We start from the raw sequence: 12,236 nt of genomic DNA on the forward strand, positions 1-12,236 counted from the left end.
ATAGGAAGATGTGAAGATCATGGTAGAAGATGTTGGACACCTAATCCTAATGGGTTAGCGTGGAAGTTGAATGGACAAAGCAGTCCAAGAGACCTTGGGAACTGAATCCCAAGAGTCACATATGTGTACTATAAATGTATATCTATTGTTAATAAAAATGTACTCACTGATTTATCTTTCACATTGTTTTCCTGTCCATGTCTGTTTAACATGGTATCAGAGCCACTTGTTTTTCTGTGGCCTGTTATGTGCATGTCAGTCCTGCACCTCTGCCCATAATTCTCCATAATTCTGTGTCTGAGCTGCCTTGAATAACGCGTTGATATGGCCTGATTACTTAGTTAGGTTTATTCTTGGGCTCAAGCCTGCACTTATTACATCTGAACGTTGGGAGATGGATGCGTAGAGAGACCGAGCAGCATATTGAATCTGAACATTGGTCAGCGCCATTCTGGCTGCCATTCTGCTGAGCATAGTAACGCATCCCATATGTAACGCCTCTGCTGAGCATAGTAACGCATCCCATATGTAACGCCTAGACACTCCAGCGGTTAGCAACAACCTGCTCATTAATAGGCTCTACCCCACTGTCTGTTGATTTATCTGCCATATAACGCTGCCTCTGCCATATAACGCGTCTATCTTCTGCCCATCTCTGCGCTGCCTCTGACCTGACTGCGCATCCGTTTTCTCTGGAGACTGCGCCCTCAGATCATGAGTAATTGCTGAGCGTTTTTTTTGGGAGGACTTCCAGAATACGATCTTTACACGCAACCTTCTGGCCCCTTCGAAGATTTCAAAGCGAGCAATACATTTCAACTTGGCATTTCGTTTCAGATATGTTTCAGTTTCAGGTTCTCTCCAACAGCCAATCCAGATCAGGCTATAAAAAAAAACAAGAGCACATTTCTGCTATTTAACCATTTTTGTGGGTGGTTCTGATTGTAGATATATATACACAGTACATATAGAAGATGATCTGTCTAAATGGGTATTTAATTCGGTAGAGATATATCTTGCGTGTATATATAGATATATAAATATAAGAGAGACGTTGCCGAGTCCCCTCTGAATTAAAAAAAGAAAAATAGAGATATACACAAGGGGTCTGCCCAGCTGTTGGTGTTTGGATAGATTGCATCTGTGTTATTTGCAATTGCAACTGCATTTATCCAGAGGCATTATTTGACATGTTAGCTGAGTGAAATATAAGGACATGTATCTACTGGGAACAATGACAAAGTACTATGGGTACTGCATCACCTAGATGGTGTGTAGCAAGAGCTACAATTATTCTGTCTGTCGGGGTTGTTTAATTTCCTGTGCATAAGTTGTTTGCCCACATGAACCATATGATTTTCTTAAAGTTTGTTGGTGTGTTTAAGTTCTATCAGAGGCACTGACAGCCTAAAGGCACAGCCAGTAATATACATGAGTGAGTGAGCATAACCATCCTAGCAGCTACAAATATTCCGGTATTTTCACAGTGAGTGGCTTCCCTGTTACTTGAAGTTCGGTGCAGGTTGTGTGATTTTACAGCTTGGTCAGGTACTTGAGACAGGGTTAAGTGTACGAGGACATAACATTTGAATGTAAAGAAATGAAAAAAGTCTATCTCTTCGGGTTTCCAACAGAGCATTCCTGATGTTATTGCATCTAGTCCCATGTCTTACAAAGAGCTGAATCTTCTTCTTCTGCTGCTGGGGATGGAAATGATTTGTGCATAATGAGAAAGAATAACCCGTTTGTACTCGGCTCAGCGAGGAATCCATGAGTGGCCTGACGAACGCTAATTCAGCTGCGGGTGAAGCCATCACTGCCTGATAACGTTATCGAATACAATATCCAATGCTTTAAATTTTACAGGTAGAACTTCAACTCGCACTGGTGTTGCAGGAATCTCTGCATTGTTGAAAGATACACACACCAACGAAAACCTCTTCTGTGACTGGAGTATTTTTGTGCGGTTAACGTCTCCTCACGGCCGTCTGTGTATGCCACTCGAATTGCTCTCCCATTTTTGGGCGGCTCGGTGCCTAACACATGAGATTTTTTGGGGCCACACTTGAGTCGATTGATTTAGTTATCGAGCTACTATAGTAGGAGGTCAAAACACCTGTTAATAAATTGCTGGCAGCTTATAATGGTCAAGATACTTGTCTGGAAAGCGCTCCATCACCTCTGCCCCAAATGAGAATACAAGGGCATTCCTAGCTGTTTGCACATCAACTCCACGTTCTTGAAAATAGAAAAGCTGATCCTCTTCAAGATCACTTATTGCAGCCCCATGAGAACACTTGACATCGTCAGCGACAATCTGTAGATTGGGCTTCACATTCACAGTAGCACGAGGTGCAAGAAGCAAACTCCGGCTAAGTTGGCCTGCGTCCGTAAGCTGTGCATGCCTGTTCACCTTGACATTACCATCAAAGACAGCATGCGCAGAGGGATGTGTCACAATGCACTTATGGAGCTGCCTGCTATAGCCTCTTGGATGGTTTAAAATAATCTTGCTATGTAGATCTTGTGTTTGGTTTTCACCTGCCAAGTGAAAAGTAGATACCTCTGTCACTGTATCAGGGCCTAAACAATGGCTGTCAACTAGCATGGACCTCTGCCTCGAATTCTGGGCAGCATATTTCAGTTTCTCAACTAAGCTGAAAGCTGTCATTTCATATGGGTTATAATTGTTGGCTATCTCTATTGATGACTGTCTTCAAATATTACTGATTCCATATTACTGATTCCCTCACTGTATTTTCAGATTTCCATAAAAAGAATTTATTCTGTGGGCTGCCTTATTATATATCAGTGATGTTGTGAATTTTCTGAGCACGTATGGTGAATGTATAATTACTTTCTTGAATGCTGTACGGTGCCTGTATGTTGAACATATTGCTCATAAAACCAGAGTCTTATAGAATAGCTGCAGCGGAGTGCAAACTAACACAGCTCACACCCAAAACTCAGATATTTTTATGAGCAATCTGGCGAAGCATAAGTCTACCATGAAGAAAAAAACTCGATACTCGATTTCCTGCGTCTCGGATTAAAAAGATAATGCAAGCTGATGAGGACATTGGCAAGATTGCTCCATCAACCATTTTCGCTACATTGTTGCCACTTGATAAGCCCTTACAATATCTTGTAGTAAGAGTACAATATTATTTTTCTGTTGCTGTTGCCTCAGTTGTGTTTTTTAAGTGACATTGAAGAAAAATGGCCAGACTTGAAGATGCATTAAAGTTATTGAATATCCTAATTCATTCCACTGTTGATGAGATGGTCAAAGTTAACAAAGAAACTCTCTTTGACATCCAAACCTCTCTGCAAACTGCACATGAGAATATTGAGTTTTTGCAGCTTGAAACAAAGCTACAGCAGGAAGAATTACACCAGTGGAGTCATCATTCTGAACCTGTTTCTGTTCAGAACAATGAAGCAGACTCCCATAAACAACAAGTCAATAATGTTACAGTTCATTCAGATAAAGCAGCAAAGTTACATGCAGATGCAGAGGTTCAGTCTGCACTTCCCAAGCCCATCATCAGACCTTGGGAACAGCTTGTCCACAACAAGCACAGAACTGGTCTTGGATATGACAAGGACTTGTCCTTTCATATTCCAGACTATGCCAAGCCCATTCAGTTTCAGAGTGCTGGATTCATTTATGACAGTTCACCTGCTCCTCATGACAGTTCAGCTTCAGCTGTTCCAGATTCTGCCCCTCTTCCACAACAACAACAACAACAAAAACAACAGATCGTGAAATGCCAACACTGTGATCGAGTTGGCCATATGAAAGATCACTGTTTTGATCTTCATCCATGTGAGCACTGTCATAAAACCAACCATTCTTCACACAGGTGCTTCAAAAACAAACGTCCTGCAAGAACAAAGATTCATCTTGGATGGATCGCTTCTTGGCAATGGGCATCAATAGCCAAGAAGATATTCCAAACACATGTTAGAACTTGTTCCAGAGTATTAAACAGTCTTGCAGTTGAGTTTTCTCCATCTTCTCACCTTGTATCTGACAGGGGGGGAAATGATGGTCATCTACAAGCTTCAAAGCCACATCAAGCGAGCCTGAGCCACAACCTGCCACACCAGTTTCAGAGTTGCAGCCAGAGACATAGATGCCCGTGAACACAGATTGAGAACACTTCCTCTAGCAGAAGACTCCAGCTTCTTGCCATTTTTGGAAGAGTTCCAGAGTTGTTGGTCATCCTTAAACCATCACAGATTGAGAACACTTCCTCTAGCAGAAGACATCAGCTTCTTGCCAGTTTTGGAAGAGTTCCAGGAATTGCATTAAGCATTCCAGAGTTGTTGGTTATCCTTAAACCATCACAGGTTGAGACTTCCCTTTTCAGGTTGAAGTTTTACCTTTTATGCGGGGTGAGACCTCCCTTTTATGGTTGAAGGTTTCCCTCTTTAAAACAATAGGATCACTTCCTCTAGCAGAAAACTTCAGTTTCTTGCCAGTTTTGGAAGAGTTCCAGGAACTGCACTAAGCGTTCCAGTGTTGGTGGTCATCCTTAAACCATCGCCCTTTCTTACCAACATTTCATAGAGCACATTCAGCCTAGTGCTGCCATGCATCTTTTGCACATTTTGTATTACATCTCTCTTCTTGGACTCATACATAACCCTTCGGATTAAGGGGGGGAATGTTGGACACCTAATCCTAATGGGTTAGCGTGGAAGTTGAATGGACAAAGCAGTCCAAGAGACCTTGGGCACTGAATCCCAAGAGTCACATATGTGTACTATAAATGTATATCTATTGTTAATAAAAATGTACTCACTGATTTATCTTTCACATTGTTTTCCTGTCCATGTCTGTTTAACAGAAGAAGATGTGAAGAATGATCTAGATCAAAAAAAGGATCAAGGACATCACAACTATATTGAAATATGGTTCCAGACAGTCACTAAGTTGCAGCATCACTCTCTTCCTCAACTATGCTTGATCCCTTCAAAGTCAAATCATTTGGTCTCTGAAATGTAGGTACATGTCAAAGCATACATTTCAAGCATCCACATCATTCTGTCTATCATCTCGATGTGCACATGGCTCTATTGAAAGTATTCTTATACTGGAAAGTGATTTTATTTTTCAAGTAGGGTAGGGTAGAAAAAAATAATGAAAAATAAGAGAAAAAATAAATCTAAGGTGAAAACCTCCTTGGAGGCGCCTCAAATTGGCTCATTCATTGAAAACCTCCATGAGGCGGTCAATGGGTTGGAAAGAAGAAAAAAAAGAGAAAAATATCGTTGGTGAAAACCTACTTTGAGGCGCCTAGGAAGACCTACTAGTTGAAAAGCTCATTAAGGCGGCTAGTAGGCCTAGGAAAAAAATAAGAAAAGAGAAAAAATAAAAATCCTTGCTCCATGCATGCATGTACTCTCCAACATCTGCAAGCAACAAGAACATGTTGGTACCAAAAGGAAAATTGGTCAAGCCTAGTCAAAAGAAGTCAAATTTTGACTTTCTTCTACTTCACTCAAATGTTCCAACAAGGCCAAGGCCATGCCAATCCATCACCGTCATCTATTTTCACCATCCACCTATCATTCTTGAGCTTCTACCACTCATTTTCCTCATTGTCATAAAAAAAGTACAACATGCTCTATTTTCCTATAGGATACAAAAATACATAGAGCATAAATTTGTTTTTTCCCTAACATGAAAACTGTGAATCCATTTAAAAAACTGTTTCATGGAGGGTTGCATATGGATGATGGTAACATGCTCAAGCAATTTCAGCAAATTCTAGTGCATGATTACCAAGAAATTGGCCTCCATCACCTTCAACCATTTTTTCATTTTCTCAATATCTGTGCATCCATTTAAAAAATTGTTTCATGGGGAGATGCATATTGATGATGGTAACATGCCCAAGCAATTTCAGTGAATTCTAGTGCATGGTTTCCATGAAATCAACCTCCATCACCTTCATAAATTTTTAGTTTTTCTCAATATCCATGCATCCATTGACCAAAATTTTTCTATGGGGAGGTGCATAATGATGATGGAAACATGCTTAGAAAGTTTCATGTCAATCTAATCTATCGTTTAGGAGATATGGACAAAACAAGTCACTATTCTGCAAACCCACAACAGTTGATTCCATAGAAGTCCAGCACCAGCAGCAAGGGACAACATATTTGAAGGATGAAAAGGCACATGAAACTCAGCTCCAGCAAAAGAAGAACCTACAAAAATACACAACAACATAGCATGTATAAAGGGAAATGAAGGCATGCAATAGGGAAAGCAACAACACCTCACAACAAATACACTCGGATCATAGGTAAGTAACTAAGTCACTCCTTTGTTTTCATTGGTGTAATTAGAAGTCATGCAAAATCAACGGGATGGTTGAGGTTGAACAAGGGAAAGGTGGCCAATTATCTTGGCCACCTTCAGTTAGTTGACTCCACTTAACCGAGATGTCACCCACACATGCACACAGTCAACTCCAGCAAAAGGTGCCAAGGACAGGTAGTGGGAGGAAGAGTTAACTCTGATGAAATAATGAGGGATGATTACGAGGAAGGGCCATGATTACCAAGAAGGTTGGGACCAGCGGTCCTAATCTGGGCAACATGTGCCTTGCCAGCTCAACACTCATAACCGAAAAGAACCACAAAAGGTAATGAGCACTCCTCCCTGTGCATTCTCACCACCTTTTCTTCAGTTTATCCTCGTAACTCAGCCACACAACAATCTTCTTATGCCCCCAAAGCATCATATCCACCATCGTCCATCGATTTCCTCCATATTTGTGCTCTTGGGATTTTCTACAAGAGCACCTACAGGAAATCTACAGGAGGGACAACAGGCTTCTACAGGAGGGGCGATGAGTTGTTTTGAAGCGAGAAAACATGATTCTTAGCATGATTTTCGGTCTGAAGAGGTAGGGTTCATGCATACCTCATGTTGGATATCAATATATGAAAGAAGTGGTCTCAATTTGAGGAGGAAATAAGTTTTTAGGAGAGAAAAAATACATAAAAAAATTTCTGCTTATTTACAGAAAAAAACACAGTCTCCTTTGTTTCTTTGTTTTTCTCAAAATTGTTTATCTCCACCTCCATATTTGGTTTTCCAAAAGAGTATAGACAATATGACAGGATCCAAAAACAGTCCTACAAGAGGCTCAGATAGTTCTATAAGAGACACTGTCAAAACTACAGGAGACCCAAAAGCTGGAGAAAGAAATAGAAGGACAACCACAGGTAAAGGAGGAAGAAATAGAGCTACAAGAACCTGATCCCTAGCCTAGTCTTGCCTCCTATTACAATCTAGTTGAGGGAGGAAGAATGATTCCACAAAAAATTACAATTCCACTATTCTTTGAATTAGAGAAGGAGAGAATAAGAACACATAGGTGGATGCAAATAGCCAAATCCAAAGGAGTTGAGAATATTGGCCATATGGAGAACAAACTCAGAGAAATAGGCAGAGAGTTGAGTGCTATCAAACATAGCGAAGCAATTACAAGAAGCCACCTTGAAACTAAAAATGAATTGCTAAGGAGGCAGTTGCAAGATAAAAACACCCAGATAGCATGCACGACCAGCTTATCCATGGAGGCATTGCAATGTAGAACACCAGCTTCTACACCAGAAAAATCCTATGGCCTATATCTCAAGGACCAATGGTTACAATTTCAGATAAAGACTTTGGCACAAAGAGGCACATTGCCTTTCCAAGATCACAGGTAGTTTATGGACCTGTGTGACCAAAGCACATCAGAAGATAAGGTGAAGATGGCATAATTCTACCTACATAACATGGCCCTCACATACATGAATGTGTGGGACCCCAATACTAGGCTAGGGAACCTGCAACTAATGGCCATGGCCTCATGGATGAACCATGAAGAATTAAGGGTAGAAAAAATAATAATATTGATGATAAAATAGCAGAATGAGACATTAATGATCAGAGCAAAGACATTAGATCCTGTGGCACTCATCAACACACATAAACTGCTTACCAATAATCCTTAGATATCCCCTAGATATATAAGTGACCAGGCACAAGCCATTGCACACTTCAAGGATATGGAAAGTCTACTTGGGGATGACAGTGTGCATGCATGTATTAGGAGATGGAACACCTTACCATGCAGTCTGCAGATCAGGGAATATCATTTCCCCATGAGGATGAAAGAGGCATTAAGGAGAGTGCCAATGTACAAGCGCTCTATGCATAGGTTGAAGGTCAACTCGATTGGCCTCAAACTAAGCCCCCCACTACTGTTAGGGATGTTAGAAGGGAAAATAGAAGAAGAAGAGCAGGAGCAGTGGGAAGAGATAGACAGAAAGGAAGGATTCTATGACAAGGAAGAGGAGACCACATCAGAAGCTTGGGATGCTAGGGAGGCCACTAGGGCCACAAAAGATGAGGAGATGGACTAAGTTGCTCAGAGGATGAGCAACACTTTCAGTAGGGGGTGAAGATGAGCCTCATAAATGGGTAATTATATGGGCTCATTTTATCTCCTAACCTAGTCAAATCAACCATTATCTTAGCTTATTACATGTCGATTTTCTAATTATATTTAAGATTATAGAGTGAGTTGAGTTAGTTCTGATGCCATGTGGTCTAACATGTGTTTAATGCAGATTATTAATGAATTTTAGGGTCAAAGTCAGAGATCTAGTGGATAAATGTCAACAATAACTCGAAGTGGAAAAAGGAGAGGACTTATAGGAGGGAATCCCCCTGATTTATTAGTCCTCACTTCAAATTCCCCTTCATTCAGCGCGGAGTACAAGCAGCCAAGTCATGCACTAGAAGGCAGCCGAGCAAGTGGAGGATCATAAATGATTATCTCAAGTTTTGGGAACCAAGCCTCCCTAATTTTTAGGAAGCTATTGGTAGCTTCAATTGTATACGTAGAGAGGTCTAGGTCCTCACTAAGGTTGAATTTTTCTTGTTTTTTTGCTTACGTAAACTCTGGTCAACTTCGAGCTTATTATTTGATAGTTCCATGTAATCTTGTTATTGTTTTGGAAATAAAGATGAAATCCTTTTTGAGTTTGCACTAAGTTACCTCAGAGGTCTGAATCTCTTGGGTTAGGGCCCAGTCCAAGTAGCCAAGCTCCTCTTTACGTGTATTTTTATGTTTTATTTTAGTTTGCAGATTAGGTTGTTGTTAGATGAATTTCTTTTATGGTTAAGAAAAGGTTGCTTTTGATGATTCAATAGTTGCTTCCATTTGTGATTTCTATAGAAGGTTAAGCAGTGGTAAAGAAAAGATTCAAAATACTAGCAATAGTGCCTTGGCCTCTCTTCGTGCCTCTGGGACCATGATTTGAGGCAAAGACCCTCTTGCTTCCCCAAAAACAAAGATTTTCGTCATTCTTAGGACTTCTAGTGTTTGCAGCTTTTTGGTGGTTAATAGTCTAGTTTTACTATTCTTCAAAACTTCTTCATCATGCTCACTTATATATTTGCAACAATCTTCTTCCATGCTTTCCTTTCTTGCAACAGTTATCAACATTTCCTTCCATAGATCACAACTTAGACTAGTTTGATGCAAAACTATGTTTTCCTGAATGCACTTATTTCATTGCTTGCTTGATCTTATTTGCTGACTGTCAGTTTCTTATGTAGTAGATCTCTTCTAGCAGCAGTCCAGCCTATCAACGATCCCATCCTCCATCTCATCCATGCCCTATAGGTCGCCCAAGTCTCCCCTCAATTCTGCCTTAGTTTCCTACATTTTCCATAGAATTTCTTCCTCTCTCCCTGAGAAAATCCAATCATTTTTCTCTCTCCTAATGATTCTTGGTAGACCCTAGGTGCCCTAACACCTTCATCCACCTCTTCCACCAACTCTCACACCTTCGAAATAGTGAAAAATTCTCTCGGCCTCCTCCTGTAGGCCTCCTGTAGAACGTTGTTTTTCCTCATGTAGATTACCTGTCTCCTCTTGTAGATTTTCCTTTAGGCTTTCTTTTGAAGGTCGAGTATGGAAAGATCCTCTAGAAGGCCACCTGAGACCCCCTAGGACCCAACCATACCATCCTACATTCTCTCAAGTCCCAAAACTACCCTTTAATGCCACCTATTCATGGCCACATTCACAAACAATAAATTACATGCATGTCAAATTCACATAAAAATACCAAAAAGATGTTTTTTGCTTATTTACTTCCAGAAATGGCTTAGTTAGATGTTGTTTACTTCTTTGAATAGATAATGGCATTCTTTTCATGGTTTTCATAGTGATTTATGCAAAAGTAGGATTAGTTGGTTAATTAGGATTTACTTGGTTTGCTTTACATTTCAGTCTTTCTCCTTTCCGTAGTTAGAGTAGTATCTATAGAGTAGTCCTTCTCTCCTTTCATCACATATAAAGCTTCTTTTGGAATCCATAGAAGTTGGCTTGAGTTCCTAGTGATCTTGTGCCGATTGACCAAGTGACAACCTGCAGTAAGAACTAGTACTTGTGCATACAACACCGTCGCTTCCAAGTTTGTTATGAACTATCGGGTTGATAAGAGTAAAGTAGGCAGCCCTGGACTTGTAGTATTATTGCTACAATACTGGTGCTCACCAGTAAGCTTAATTACTCTTTATCGACACTACGATCACGTAATTTTCGTCGCACTTTATTTGACAAATATTTTCATTCAACAAATGGACCCATTATTCATTCATAGACTGCTACAGGGCGACAGATACATTCACCTAAGCTTCAATTTAAATACAAAGATCCCTCTTTCAGTAGGCTATTTGAGTTCACATTTACAAACTAGGCAGCTCTCCATTGCTTGCACATATGACATATTTCTTGTTTGTCTATCATTTATTTTAGTTATACATATAGAACTTAAACTCATAGAGAGGTGATACAATAATACAGTAAATGCATGAACTCCTTTTAGTTAAATTAAATTGTACATATATATTCTCTCTATGACCTATTTTCTCCTACATATGACCTATTTTCTCCTCCATTTTCCCAGCTTTTTATTTATGCTTGATTTTTCCTTCACCTTTAGTTTCTCAATGATTAAATAAAACTTAAAAATAGAGTACATTTTCCTAGATCCATAAATAACTCCATTATTTATTTCCTAAATATATGATGCTTTTAGTGGCTGATTTTCTTTTGCTTCATGGACAAAATATTTCTTATCCATAGGTTTTATAAAACTACGACTCACTCTTTATATAATAATTAAAGAAACTAAAATTATTTACAAATAAGGAATATGGAATTTTTTTCTTGAAAACGCTTAATGTCTTGGGAGCTCTAATGCTCGTGCATCATTTTCATAATCTAGTGTTTGTTTCCAAAGATTATCCTCATAATAAATGTATATTCAAGCTAGGAAAGATTTTCAAATATTCATATAGAGATGGATCCTTGCATAGGATGCGTATCTCCTTCTCTTAGTTCGTTTAGAAACCTTGACAAACCTACCAATGGTGTTTCCAAAGCCTTCAAGGATTGCCTCATCCCAATATTACTTTGGAAGAGAAAATAGTTGAATTCATACCAAGGCAACAAGGAATTCTTCATTCTTAAGATTGTACTACTCTTTCCAAAATTTCATAAAGGGTCCAACATTATTAAAAATGTAAGACTCTCCTTTAAAAAATCTCATTCTAGCCGAAGAACACTTTACCCCCTAGCTCCATATCTATTTGTCCCATAAGGCTCCATTTATTTTGGATCCTAGAATTTTAAATTTTGAAAATGTTCCAAGAAATGCTTTCTTTGGGTGACCAAAATATCCATGGCTCCATTTATTTTGGATCCAATTGATCAAGGAATTTTCAGAGGGCCATAACCTAGTGATGTTGTGGATGAGAACATTGTCCAACATATACTTGATGTATTGTACAATATTTGTTGGATCTAACCTCATACTTTGTATTTTGCATTGTTTTCGGTAGAAAACATCCTAAAATTGTATTTTCCAAAATGTTCCAATAAATAGTTTCTTTGAGTGTCGAAACTCTCCATTTCCTCTAGTTGATCTATAAAAAGGATGTATATAATGAGGAGCTTGGGAAGGATTTCCAACCTATCTAACATTATTATTCCTAAAAAAATATGACTAAAGGAGGCTAGCAAGACGCCTCCATGAAAAAAATCACAGGGAAAAAGCCCTAGATGAAAAAAATTAATATGTAATTATCGAATGTTTCTTTTGTTGTGTGTTAAATCTAAAAACTATTAATTATATTAAAAAATATA

General features: G+C 39.2%; 1 pseudogene; it reads right to left on the bottom strand.

Annotated features, from left to right (window-relative positions):
• Nucleotides 1-2,119: 2,119 nt before the first annotated feature.
• Nucleotides 2,120-2,671, bottom strand: LOC149232296 (protein ABCI7, chloroplastic pseudogene; annotated as a pseudogene).
• Between the last annotated feature and the right edge of the window lie 9,565 nt (nucleotides 2,672-12,236).

The sequence above is a fragment of the Pinus tabuliformis genome, chromosome J (genome assembly GCF_031772625.1).
Source record: "Pinus tabuliformis cultivar Carrire ecotype Pingquan chromosome J, CPIR1, whole genome shotgun sequence".
Classification (NCBI taxonomy): Eukaryota; Viridiplantae; Streptophyta; class Pinopsida; order Pinales; family Pinaceae; genus Pinus; species Pinus tabuliformis.